We start from the raw sequence: 12,961 nt of genomic DNA, 5'->3' as shown, positions 1-12,961 counted from the left end.
CGGGACACTGGGTTCCCATTAGCAGTCACTCCCTGTCCCCTCTGCCTGCGGTCCCTGGACACCGCTCACCTCCTCTGTCACTGGGGCTCCACCCACGCCGGGCAGTCCGCACACAGGGAAGCATACAGCGTGCGGTCTGTGGCGTCTGGCTTCTCTCACTCAGCAGAGTGTTTCTAATGTCCGCCAATGTAGCGCGTGTGAGCACTTCATTCCTTTGTGTGGATGAGCGACATTCTGCTACATGAACCCGCTGTGGTCCGTTTCCCTGTCCCCCTGCTGATGGGCACGGGGCTGCCTGCAGATTCGGCTCTCATGGCCAGAGCTGCTGCGAACATTCACATCCATGTTTCGGTCCAAGTCCCTGTTTTGACTTTTTTGGGGCATGCCACCATCTTGTTTGAGCGTCCTGTGAATTTCCTGGGCTAGACTTGAATTTGAGAGGCAACAGCTGAGAAAATCGTGCTCTGGTGGTCAGGGACCCTCAGGTCAGCCACAGACATGCTGGCCTCGGGCAGGTCCCTTCTCTCTGGGCCCCGGTCTCCTGCTCTGTGGAATGGAGAGAGACCAGGTGTGGGCTTCCACCAGCCTTCCTCGGAGCCCTAGGCTGGTAGAGCTTTCGGGAAAGATGGAGGCCGGCCAGAGCCTTCTTATTCAAAACCTCTTTTCCTCCTCAGCTAGAACATCTCCCTTTTTGTCTGTTGTGTTGTCTGCCTCAAGCAAAAGTTTTCATGGATATGAGGAATTTTTCCTACCACTGGAAATGACTCACAGAAAGGCTTGGGGTAGAAACCAGCTTGATCCTGCTGGAGGGGGAGACCCCCCCGCTCCTGGGGGCTCGGTCTGGCTCCTCTTGGTCCCTTGAAGGGAGGTGGGGACAGTGACGTGGCTCTGGGTCAGGGGGAGCAGAAGGCTGTCAGCCCATTTGATGACACATGGTCCTCCACATGCCGGCTTTCTTCTCGTGGCTGTCCTTGAAGAAGCTCAGAACAGCAGTGGACAGTTGGGCTCTGGGTCCATTCTGCACGGGTCTGGGTTCTGGTTCTACAGAGGCTAGCCATGTGACCTTGGGCAGACCACGTCTCTGTGCCTCAGTTTCCCCACCTGTAAAGTGGGCATGGTTCCTACTTCACAGTTTTTGTTTTTTGAGGCTTAAGCGAGGTTATCTTCTGTAGGCTCCTAGAGCCGTACCTACCCTCAGACATCACTCTACCAGTCTTAGCCGTTCTGATGGCAACAATGATGCAGATAATGAAGTCCCTCATTCTCCCAATTCACTCCCCTTCTGAGCCCAGTGGACTCTCCTTACTCTGCACTTTAATGGTTTTTACTTGGCTCCACACACTATTTAGCATCTAAATATTCTGTGTGGGCCTGACCTGTGGTGGCACAGTGGGATAAAGAGTCAACCTGGAACGCTGAGGTTGCTGGTTCAAAACCTTGGGTTTGCCCTGTCAAGGCACATATGGGAGTTGATGCTTCCTGCTCCTCCTCTCTCTCTCTCTCTCTCTCTCTATTTCTCTCCCCCCCCTAAAAATCAATCAATAAAAAAAAATAAAAAAAAAATAAAAAAATAGAAAAATACCCCCCCCCCCTAAATATTCTGTGTGGTTCTTTAGCACGTGCCTTTCTATCTGCCCAACGAGTTCCTAAGCTTTGGGAGGGCAGGGTCCAGCCCATGGTCTGCCCACTGATGATGAGGTGGACCAAGACCCGGGTAAGGAAAATGCCCGGGCAGATGGGGAAGCTTGGGTCTGGGAGCAGACATGTGGCTCAGACATGCCTACTCCAGCAGGGAGCCCGGCAGCAGCCTGGCAACACTCCCTGGTGGTCGAGGTCAGCTGCAGGGTCCAGCCAACTTGAGCAGGACAGGGGTGGGAGCCTGGGTCAAGGCATCATGCTTCCTTTGCTCCAAGAGGCTGCTTGGAAGTGGGGTGGGTGGCCCACCAACGGGGGCGTGTGTGGGAGGTGTCACTGGCTCTCGGGGGAGGGGAAGGAAGTGCTCAGAGGTCATTTGTACATCAGTGTGACTGCCTGGGGCCCCTGCTGGCACATTAGTTCAGTAGACCTGTGACAACCTGCTGGGTCTGGCTGCAGAGGTGGCTGGACAGCTGACCCTGCCACATAGTGCTTACCTTTAACTATTACAGTGACTTATCTCTCCTTTGCTTGACTGGGAGCTCTTTCAGGGCTGGCTTTATAGTGGTCTTATTCACTGACGGGCACATAGTAGGTGCTCAATAAAAATTTGCCAAGTAAATCTTGAATGCAGTAAGTGGTCCAGCGAGCTTTTTTCTTTGAAGGGCAGTTACAACGGGGCGAGGGGTGGGTTGCCTGGTTGGGGAGAGTGTTGGTTGAGGCACGTTCATGACGGTCTTATTTGGGTCTTTGGGTTTTTAGGTCATGGGGATAAATCTAGAGGTGGCTGAGATGCACTGTGTCCCTGTCCTTCTGGGCGGGGGTCACTTAGCTCTCAGCATGCCCCTGGACAAGGGTGTGGATCTAAGCATTTCCTGTTAGCACAGACCATCCCTCTGGACACCAAGCCTAATATTCAGGGAAGGGGGCTGATACACAAAAGGACTCAGTTTACCCTCTTACTGTCTCTGGTCACTGTCAGCTCACCCTGCTTTGTGAGACCAAGGGGATACCAGTAGATGAACGGGAGGGTTGACTTCAGTCAATCCTGATCAGTCACCATGATGTCACTATCGATTGTGGGCACAGAAGGGTAAGGGGTGTAAGGGTGGGGACAGATGGAGGTGAGTCCAACAGCAGTGGCAATGTCTGATGGGTCATTTGGTACCTGCTAATACCTCTTCAAGGGCCTCTGGACAGGTGGCATACACCATGGAGACCTTATAGGAATAATCATGGTAGCTGTGGTTGTGGACGTGGCTCTATGTATACTTAAGTGTATTAAGAATCATTGCTCCCTGTAACTGCCCCATGGGGTGGTATCATCTCAGTTTATAGGACACTGAGGTCTGGACAGGTTGAGTCATGTACTCAACTGTAAGCCAGGCCTGTTTGCTTCCAGAGCACCTGCTCTTTCCTGCATAGCAGCCACCTTCCTGCAATGACTCAGCTAAGTGACTGGCAGTGATGTATCCAGGAACTGAGCTAAGTCCCTGGCAGTGGTATATCCAGTAACTGAGCTAAGTCACTGGCAACAACATATCCCGTGACTGCTTCTTTTTGCTGCTTTTAAGCTCTTGCTTCAACTCTCTTCAGTAGTAAACACATACAAATGCACAGCACACTCAGAACGCACGCACACAGGTACACACTCATTTATATGTGCACAATATTTTTGTAATGCCTGCTCTTCTTCCCGGATCCATCCATCCACTTTCCCATCCATCCATCCACCAACCCGTCCATCCATCTACCAAACACATGTGTCTCAGGATTCTGTTAGGTCCTCGGGATACATCAGTGATGGCATATTCCCCACCCTCAAGGAGCTCATGGTCCAGAGGGGGCTGCCATCTGAGTAAACAAGGAATCAGGATGCACGATGATTAATGCTCTGCACTGAAGAGCCAGGAGCCCCCGGAGCACGCAGGGTGGACAGGCAGCCTGTCATGAGGAGTGAGGAGGGCTAGCCAGAGGAGTTGATGTCTCTCTTGTGAGACCTTGGGGGAAAGCATTGTCTAAGGAGAGGAACAAGAATATGGAAAGGCTCAGGGATCCGAGAGGACAGGGTGCTGGTTGGTCACCTTCAGCTACAATCAGTGATAGAAACCCTCTCACCGAAGCAAGTCTGAGTGCCGTAGGCTCTGCTGCGGCGGCTCGGGCTCCGCGTTACCCAACGCCGGCTACCACTCATGGTCGTGGCTGGTTTCCAAGATGACGTGAGACCCTGATCTCCACGGGGTGCCTTTGGCCTTCATTCTGCGTGACATGCCTGGTGCTTTCTACTTGAACCTCTCTGCTTGCCTGGTTTGGGTAATAGTCTCTACTTTCTCTTCGAAGCCAAGTTTAGCGCCTCAGGTCACAGGTGTCAGTTTCATTGTGTCCGAGCCCAGAGGGGGCTAACTGCAGAGGAAAGCCACAGGCCTCCAGGAGGAGGGCTGCTCCATGCCCAGCTGCCCTCCAGGACCCCTGGCTGCAGAGAACATTCAGACGGGGCCTCCCCTCTGCATTTCCCCCCTGATAGTCAAGGACAGCAGCTCCGTGTTGTAGCATCACCAAGATCAGGGGAAATGTGTACCAGTGCAACCTTAATTTAACTTCCAATCCCTGCCAAGTTCACGTTCGCAGATCTGTTTGGAGCTGGAAGTAATGGGCCGTGTCATGCCTCTGAGCTGGAGCGATGACTTATGCTGATGTCACCCACTAGCTTTTTATGGAAATTATTAATAAATCAGTAATTCCATCTGCAGTGATGTTGTTGTGTTTATAAATATTTAATTTACCTTCAGGTACCCGCATTTTCTCCATCTTTGCCTTAAACTCTGCTGACACCGCTCTTCCTTGTGGAGCTCCGCTCAGTAGATTAAGTTATCGGTAGTGGGAAAGGTTTGTGTTCTCTGTCTCTGTGTCTCTGTGTGTGTGTGTGTGTCTCTCGCTCTCTCTCTCTCGAACATGGCTTCATTGTTTCTTTTTAATCTTTGTGTGATTTTGGCTGAGGGGCTGGGAATCAAACTGAGAGAACACAACGTCCCTCATGACGGGGACAAGAGACGGGTCCAGCTTCAGAAGGAGACAGGCTGAACTTTGCAGTTATGACCTCGCGTGAGTGGAGACCTATTGTAGGCATGTGTTTCTTCCCCTCCTTCGAATGAATGACATTCAGAATCTGAAATGGCGTCTGATGTTTTGCGCCCACAGAGAATATCTTTGTCCTTGCCACCGACTCATCTTTTGAAACCCAGCAATTTGATTACTATTGTGTGGCGGGTTGAATGGAAAGGGCTTAAAAAGAAAAAGAAAAAGAAATCAGAATAGAAATACAGTCCAAGTTGAGTGTTTTCCTGGCAGAGCCAGGGTCCCAGCCTTGCCCGGGGAGACAGCAGCTGGGAGACAGAAACTTTCTAACCTCTCGGGATCCAACGTGAGCTAATTGTTGCTACTATCTCTTTATTCTTCTGTTTCAGGAGATTGCAGCTTATTTAATAACGTTCGAGAAACACGAAGAATGGCTAACCACCTCCCCTAAGACAAGGTAATGTCCTTGCCGTTTTTCAAATGTGTACAGTAAATGGATGGATTTTCATTGATTACCTGATTGGGTCAGCCAACTGATGGGCGGGTTGAAAAATGCCATGTTGTGTTTGACAGCACGTGACCCCGAGGTCTCATTGATTGACCTGAGACTGTGGTGCTGAGCGCCACGTGGTGGATTCAGAACTGCGTAGCTGCCGGCATGCAAGTAGGAACTTTGAACCTGACAGCCTAACGTGCGTGGTCCCTCCTTGGGGTGTGTGTGGGGGTGCTCTGAAGGCTCGGCGGGCAGGGACATCAGGGGAAGTTCATTTTGGGGACGTGCCCACTACCCCCCCCCCCCCGTATTGTCTAGAAACTTACTTTTGAAAAGGGAAACTACCTCGAACTGTCCACTTTGATCCCAGTGTATTTTACACACTGAAAGTCAAGGTATTCTTGATGGCAGTAAGAAGCCCCAGATCCGAAGCAACGGCCGAGTGCGGAGTGTATTATGCAGTGACTGTCCTTGAACCTACCGACTGCCGCGAAGGCTGAGCTTCTTCTGCCACTCAGGAGTCGGGGGAATTGGTGGAGATACGGCCGGCTAGTGTTCTGCCTGTGCGGGTGATAATATTTTGTGAAGAACGGTGACGTCGGGACGTAGGGTTTATTTTAAAGGCAGCCCGTTTCCTCCTCGCCGGCTCCCGGTTTTTATATTTAGTGCATTGCATTTCAGAGCTTCAGAAATACGTGGCCACTCTCTTTCAATTGCCACAGCTTTTCCGTCAGCGGCGACAGGGCCAGGTGTTTGTTAGTTTGAAGAGTGGCCTGCAGGAGCACTGGGCCGTGGGTTGAATTTGAGAGCAGAATTTAAGAGTCTCACTTTGGGCAGGAAGCACCAAATTTTCCAGGTTTGTTAACGGGGACCAGGGATCGGGGTGGGGTGTGTATCCTCTGCCCCCATGGCCATCAGCTTGACCTAATCATTCTTTCTGAGCTGTGGAGGAAAGGTTTTGTCCTCTAGAATGTTGACTCATTCTAGGAGATACTTTAGAATATTACTTCTTTAGGTTTAGGTTTTTCATGGTGAGCATACTTCTGGTGGGGCAACAGTTTCCATGGAGGAGGGAGGGGAGAGGATGCTGAGGAAAGGGAGATGGTTTCTGGAGATTCCTGTATCCCAGGTGGAGCAGAGGTTTGCTCTGAGTCTTGGAGCTTTCCATGAATTCCACTTCAGGGCATCCTCATCTCCTCAGCCTTCTGTTGCCATGATTTCTTCTGCTATAAAATCAAGTGGCTTTTGTAACAGTCAGCGTTTGCTATGATGGCGCCACGTAAGAAGCAATCTCCAAACTCAGTGACTGGTAACAGCAGATGTTTATATCCTGCTCAGAGGTCTGTGGGTTGGCTGTGGCTTTGGGTTGGGTTCAAGAGACTCGACATGTCTTTTTGTTCACTGCTGGGGACATCTGGTTCTCCTGAGGGATGGCAGAGGCAATCCAAGGAGGCACAGTGAAGACCCCTGCTGCATATGGTGTTGTACATCACACCTGCTCACAAATCATTGGCCAGAGCCATCTCTTGGCCAAGCCCAATAAGAATGGGCCCAGGAAGGACTTTCTTCCTTAGAGTGTGGACTGGGGGTGGAGTGGAGCAGAGCGTAAAGGATGATAGTTTGCCATTTGGTGACACAGCCATATCATGATCCATGGAGAGCCAGGCATGTGTGTCTCTCTTTTCTTCTGGGGGCGTTTTCTTCCAGGTGGTGACTGCCAAGCGAGCCTCAGAACCAGCTGAAGAGCTTGCTGAAATGCAGAGGCTGAGCCTAGCCCCTGGTGGGATTCAGCGGGTCTGGTGGGGCCTGAGCGTCTGGTATTTCTAACAAGTACCCTGGATGTGGCCCGCCTGGGACCTCACCTTGAGGACAGCTGCCCTGGTTTCCTTGGGGAGAAGGCAACCTGTCTGACTTCTGCCTCTGCGCCGTTTCCCGGCCCCTAGCGGTGGCTCTCAGCACGGGCAGCCTCCAGCCTCTGTGTGTGCCCCATGTGTGCCCCTGTGTTCGCCCCTGTGTTCCTGGCAAGACACTCCTTGTGTCTGAGTGGAAGGGAGGAGCTCTCTGGACTGTGTTGGGGCTGGACAGCTGATTTTAGAGGTGCAGACATGAGCCCTGAGCAGCCACCATTTGATGGCAGAGCAGTTGAACATCTCAAGGGGGGGGGGTGTTCTGTCCTGTTTTGCAGCCTTTGGAATTCGAGTTCTTACTGAGCAGTGCATGGCGGTCACAGTCATGCCTGACTCACTTGGCTTTGGGAATACACTTAGAGCTGAGAGACTTCCCATCCTGAGGTGCATGGGGGTGTGTGTGGAGGAAGAGGAATGTGGGTGTCAGAGGTTGATGGGTCCGGGTCTGAGTCTTGGCTGTCTCTCAGCAGCTCTGTGGCTTTAAGAAGGCACTTCAGCCCCTCGAAAAGCCCCACCTTTTCTTCGTCATGTCGAATAAAACCGATGTGGACCCTTCCTCACTGGGCCAGTATGAGGATGGAACAATATAATAAGCGTGACCTTGCTTTGTGTGCTGTGAGGGCCCCTGTGCAGATGCATGGAGGGGGGACTTCCTCTTGTCAGCAAGGGGCAGTCCACAGGCCAGCTGGAGGCTTCGGCTCAGGAAGCATCCGCCAGAATGTCCACGGGCTCAATAAGGACGGACATACACGCCTTCTTTCCTTCTTGAAGACGGAAGGCGCAGATGGAAACGTCTCCTATCCGTATTATCATATCCACTCCGTGTATGTTTACACTTGAGTGCTTCTTGTCCCAGGAGGAGGAAAAGTTGCTGCGGTTGTTCAAGGACCTTCCTAAATTAGTCGTTGAGTCGAGCTTGAATCCCCCCTCCCCTCTCTGCTATTGAAATTAATTGGTGCAGTTAGCCGCTGAGTTCATGCAAACCGGCCCCCCCAGTGCCCAGGAATTAATGGCACCAATACTCTGCTGAACGGGAAGGCGCTGCAGCTCCCGTTGGCCACGGCCACCGCCGCCGCTAATTTCATTTCGGAAAATTAATAAAAATGAATTGCACCACTGACATTTATAGAGTTTCCTAATAAAATGATACATTGTTTGTGTGGAGGAATCCCTATTAAATTAATTGTTGTAATCAGTACACATATAGATGTTGGTATAGGGGCTGCTTGGGAGCCCACGCCTGTCTCCGCGGCTTTGGGAAGGGGGGTTATAAATAGAGCCCTGGCTCAGATTCTGCCCTAATTACAGAGAAGGTCCCGGGGGCCCCGCTCACCTGTTTAATAATGAAGTGTGCTACCCGGAGGCTCCCGGGGGTGGTGGTGGTGGGGGCCGAATGCTGAATGTTCAAACAGCCCATATTGTACCATCAGCAACTGGGACCTTCTGGAAATGGCATTTTGAAAAATCACCGGTCAGGACGTCTTTATTTGGCACTTGCTGTGTGCTCAGCACTGGAGTAATGCCATTGGGGGACCCTGGGGAACGCCACACTCCCTGCCCCACGAGGTGACTTTCAAGCCATGGAAACAAGAGCTTCCTCCTTTCGTTGGAATATCCTTCCAGCTCCTCCTTCCGGCCTGATTTGGGGTCACTTTCTCCGTGTGGTCTTCCCTGCACACAATTTATATCCGCACCCCTCCCCTCTAATGGCTGTCCGTCTCTTCTCTGTATCTATGAGTCCGTTTCTATTTTGTTGTTGTTAGTTTACTTTGTTCATTAGATTCCACCTTACAAGTAAGATCATGTGGCACTTGTCTCTCTCTGCCTTGCTTATTGCACTTAGCACAGTGCTCTCCAGGTCCATCCACGCTGTCCTAAAAGGTGAGACTTCCTCCTTTTCTGTGGCTGAGCCGTAGTCCATTGCGTGAATGCACCCCGGCTCTTTCATCCACAGGCTCTGTGCGTTGACACCCTTCCGACAGCTCTGCCGGGTAGTGAGAGGCAGAGCGGGGGCAGGGTCTGTCCAGGTGACAGAGCAAGTGTCAGGACTGGGACCTGAAGTCAGGATAAAGCCCATAGTCCTGGCTTTCATGCTGTATGTGGGGACTGAAGGTGGCCCGCAGGTCCTCCCCACTTCCCAGCTCCGTGGCTGCCGAACCCCCCCCTCCTTCCCCCGGGACACCGGACACCAGGCAGAACCTATTTTTGATGAGCATGGCTCAGGTGTGTCAGCCCAGTGGGTTCCTGTGCTGCGTCCTGAACTGGCTTTGGCCCTCAGGTCACAGGTCCGGTGGCAGAAATGCACTGTCCCCTGTGTGGCAGAGAGTGGGGCCGAGCAGAGCCAGGCAGGTGGGATGCAAAATTGAGCAACCCCAGTAGTTCATTTCTCCTCCCCCAGGAAGTGTGCAACCTTCCCGGAAGCCGGGGACATGCAGCCTCATGAACCCGAAACCGCTTCCTTCCCAGGAATCCTGTGTGTGCTGGGTAGGAGGAGGCTGGGAAATGCTATTAATTATCTAATTAATTCATTAGATTTATATAGATACACCTTAATGTGGAGTCACGAAAGGTCTAGTAATAGAATTTTTCTGTAACGAACAGCGACTGCTTCTTGGTCAATAAGCAGTGAAACAGCCAAGTAGAGGGAGATTCTAGAAGGAAAGAGAAACAAAGTGAGGCCCAGTGGCACCATAAGAGACCCCACCCTCCCTCCCCGGCTCTCCGTGCCGGACCCCTTCCCACTTCCGGGGCGGGCGGGCAGGACGGTGGACACCAGGCCATGGGTCCTCTGCTCTTCCTTACCTGTTCCCCTGCCCCCCCCCCCCGCCCCGGGCTCCAAGAACCCCAGGCGTGACGACTCACTCTCTGGGACCGTTCCCTGAGTCGGAGTCTCTCCTGGGCACCTGCGTGTCGTCTGATCTCAGACTTGTCCTCCTCCCTCTTCCCGGGGAGGGAGTCCGGGGGCCCTTACTCCCACTCGGTGACCGCCTCTGCCCACCTCTGCCTCCCCAGGTCCTCAGAAGAGCCACCCCATTTTAAAGGCATCCAAGCGCACACCTCCTGCTCCTCCTTGGCTTCTCTTTCCCCGGCGACTGCCTGGGACCTGTCACTGGCTCTGCCAGGGTCCCAGGTCACTTCAGATCCTCACTTCCCGTGTCCCCCGCGCTCGGCACTCACCCTCACGTCAGGCTCCGATCATCGATCATCGGCACAGCTGCCCCTGCACTCCCCTCCCCTGGCGGATCGCCCCCGCCCTAATCACCATCCCACTTGTGAACCCTCAGAGCCATCCGTGAGATCAAGTCCACACTCCGGTGCTGTTCTCGGTCATTACTCTGTGGACCTACCTTTCTCTGTGCTTTTCTTTAGCTCCCCTCACAGTGTCCATTCCAGTGAGGGGGCCGCTCACTGTCCCCAGACACACCTCCTGTTCTCTTGCTTTTGCCTTTACTCAGCCACGGCCTCCCCTCAAATGCCCCTGTTTAGCCCACTCTGCCCGTCCCTCGGGCCCCCCTCTTCCTGGCTCCCTCTCCACACATGCCAGAGGGTGGACCTCCTCATTCTTTGTGTCATCAGCCGTTTGACAGAGTAGCTGTCGTGGTGGGTAAGTCTTGCTCCCCAATGAATGGCAAGGTCCCCTGCCTTTGGACCCGCTGTCCCTTTTGTCTCTGAGTGGCTATGTACAGAGGGGCAGGGGCTTTGACAGGGGTGCGGGACGGTGTGCAGCTCCCGGCTGAGCAGCGGTGGCACCGGTCCAGACCAGCAGAGAGGACCAGGCGGTGGTGCCTGGGTGTGTGCAGAGGACTCTCCTAGAAGCCATCCTGGTCAGGTTCTGGCCTGGTTCCAAGGCAATGGTGTTGTTTTTGCTAGCTCCTCTGTGAGTGACACTTGGGGGTGACTTGTTGGCCACTTGCACCTTGGGGATAGTTATAGGACTTTTCTAAGGAAGCCCCGATTTCCAGGGAGACAGCTCGACTGACCAGAATAGAATTGCTTAGGTCTTATAGAGAACCCATTTGAATGATTAAAAAAGTTTCCAGAACTAAAAAGGAATGAGACTGTGACCCGTGCCACAACATGGGCGAACTCGGAGGGCGTTATGCTATGTGAAATAAGCTGGTGACATTAGGACAGTCTGGTCTGCATCCACCGAGGTGAGGTCCTGGGAACTGTTGAATGCATGGGGGCCGGAGCAGAGGAGGGGCTGCCCGGGCTGTCGGTGGGGATGGACTCAGCCTGGGAGGACAATTAGTTCTGGGGATGGTCACGGCAGTGGGGACGGTGGCATGACAACAATGGGAATGTGCCCGATGCCACTGCACCAAATACTTAACAGTGGTTGGAATGGAAAATTTTATGTTATACATATTTTACCCAGTTAGAAAAAAGATTCCCAGAGATGCCTTTGCAGCCCCTTCTGGGCCCAGAGGGGCAGAGTTGGGGGGGGCTGGGAATTGGTCCAGGGTGCGCCCGTGCACAGGGGGTGCTGGGTGCTGTGAGGGGACAGAGTCAGGATGAGCAGCCTCGTATGCGGAGCATTCTAGGGACTGTTCTTCGGGAACTGCTCGGGGAGCAATAAACCAGGTCAGCACTCACTTCAGCGTGGTGACCTTTGCATTGTGCTGAATTGGGGACCTGCGATCAAATTAACATAACGATGTGTCATGTTACATCCATGTCAGCATCTGCCTTAATACATCGAGCAGCACAGCCCGACAAAGTCCCAGCTTTTATCATTAAGCACAGAGCAAACAGTGTGTGGTTGGGGGGGGGGGCTCTGCTGACTCAGGAGGAGCCCCTCCCCCACTGCCTGCCCTGTTGGGACCCTCCCCACCTCAAGGCAACTGCCTCAGGGGTCCTGTCGTTTCCGGAGGAGGAGGGGGAAGAGGAGGAGGCAGGAATTAGCTGTGACCTGGATCCCGACAGCGTGTCTGCTGTCTCGACGGTGGTGGGGAAATCCCTCGCCTCCTCATGGAACCAGGTCTGTCCCAGATTCTGGGTCATTCTCTGGAACCGCTGCCTGCAGAGGAGGTGGCGCAGCAGGGGCTGGAAGAGGCCACCCCCTGAGTCCCCACTGTGCACGGGAAGGGGCCGTGGTGGGAGTACAGCTGGTACCTGGGAGGGCAGGGGGACTTTGCCACACCCTGGCTCCTGTGTCCTCAGCTGTCCTCAGCCTCTGGTTGGAACGGCTATCACTGCGTCCCAGGATGAAGCCGAGAGCGTGGTGGATGTTTGCGTCCCTTGTATCTCCCAAGGTTAGCCAGCTGCCAGCTGCCAGCTCCCCCCCTACTCTCTTTTATTATTTTAATTTGTATCAAAAATAGCCATGCACATGGTTTAATAAGTCAAACGGTCCTAAAGGCTTGTAAGAAAAACACAGCAGTCCTCTGCCCTCCAGCTCAGCCCTGTTTCCCAGGAGTAGCCGCTCGCAACTCTTCCAGTTACTATGTTTATTCTGCTATTCCTTGATTTATCCATGCTAGATGTTACCTCGTGACTTCCTCATGCGCTCAGCGAGGAGTTGATCCTCCCACTGTGCCCTCCACTCTGTTTTCCTTACGAGACAAGGGCAAGAGAGGTAGCCAGCGTTTGGCTGGGCGATGCTGACTTGCAGCCTCTCTCGATGCTGGTGTCCAGGTTGCCCCACGGGCTCTCCAGAGCGGGGTCCATCAACCTGCTGCCAGGCGGGTGGTTTGAGCTGGCTTGGCCAGGGCGGGTCTTGGGATTTCACGTGCATTACTGCATTCTCCTGGTTCACTCTGGTGTTTCCTGCCTCTCTCTGTGGCCTTCAGGTCCGGAGTCTTCCGGGCCCTTTCTCCAGAGGATAAAAATGTCACCTGACAGAGGTCAG

The 12,961-nt window shown here is 53.2% G+C and overlaps 1 protein-coding gene across 5 annotated transcripts in view; it reads left to right on the top strand.

Moving 5' to 3' along the window:
* Positions 1–12,961, top strand: part of LOC136331685 (calmodulin-binding transcription activator 1-like) — a 724,201-nt gene that overhangs the window by 195,848 nt on the left and 515,392 nt on the right. For all 5 annotated transcript variants that reach the window (XM_066270563.1, XM_066270566.1, XM_066270565.1 and 2 more), the window contains one exon: positions 5,100–5,167. The gene's annotated coding sequence lies outside the window, so the exon portion shown is untranslated. Of the gene's footprint in view, positions 1–5,099; positions 5,168–12,961 lie in introns of those variants that run through there.

The sequence above is a fragment of the Saccopteryx bilineata genome, chromosome 3 (assembly GCF_036850765.1).
Source record: "Saccopteryx bilineata isolate mSacBil1 chromosome 3, mSacBil1_pri_phased_curated, whole genome shotgun sequence".
Classification (NCBI taxonomy): Eukaryota; Metazoa; Chordata; class Mammalia; order Chiroptera; family Emballonuridae; genus Saccopteryx; species Saccopteryx bilineata.
This window is presented reverse-complemented; position numbering and strand designations above follow the sequence as displayed.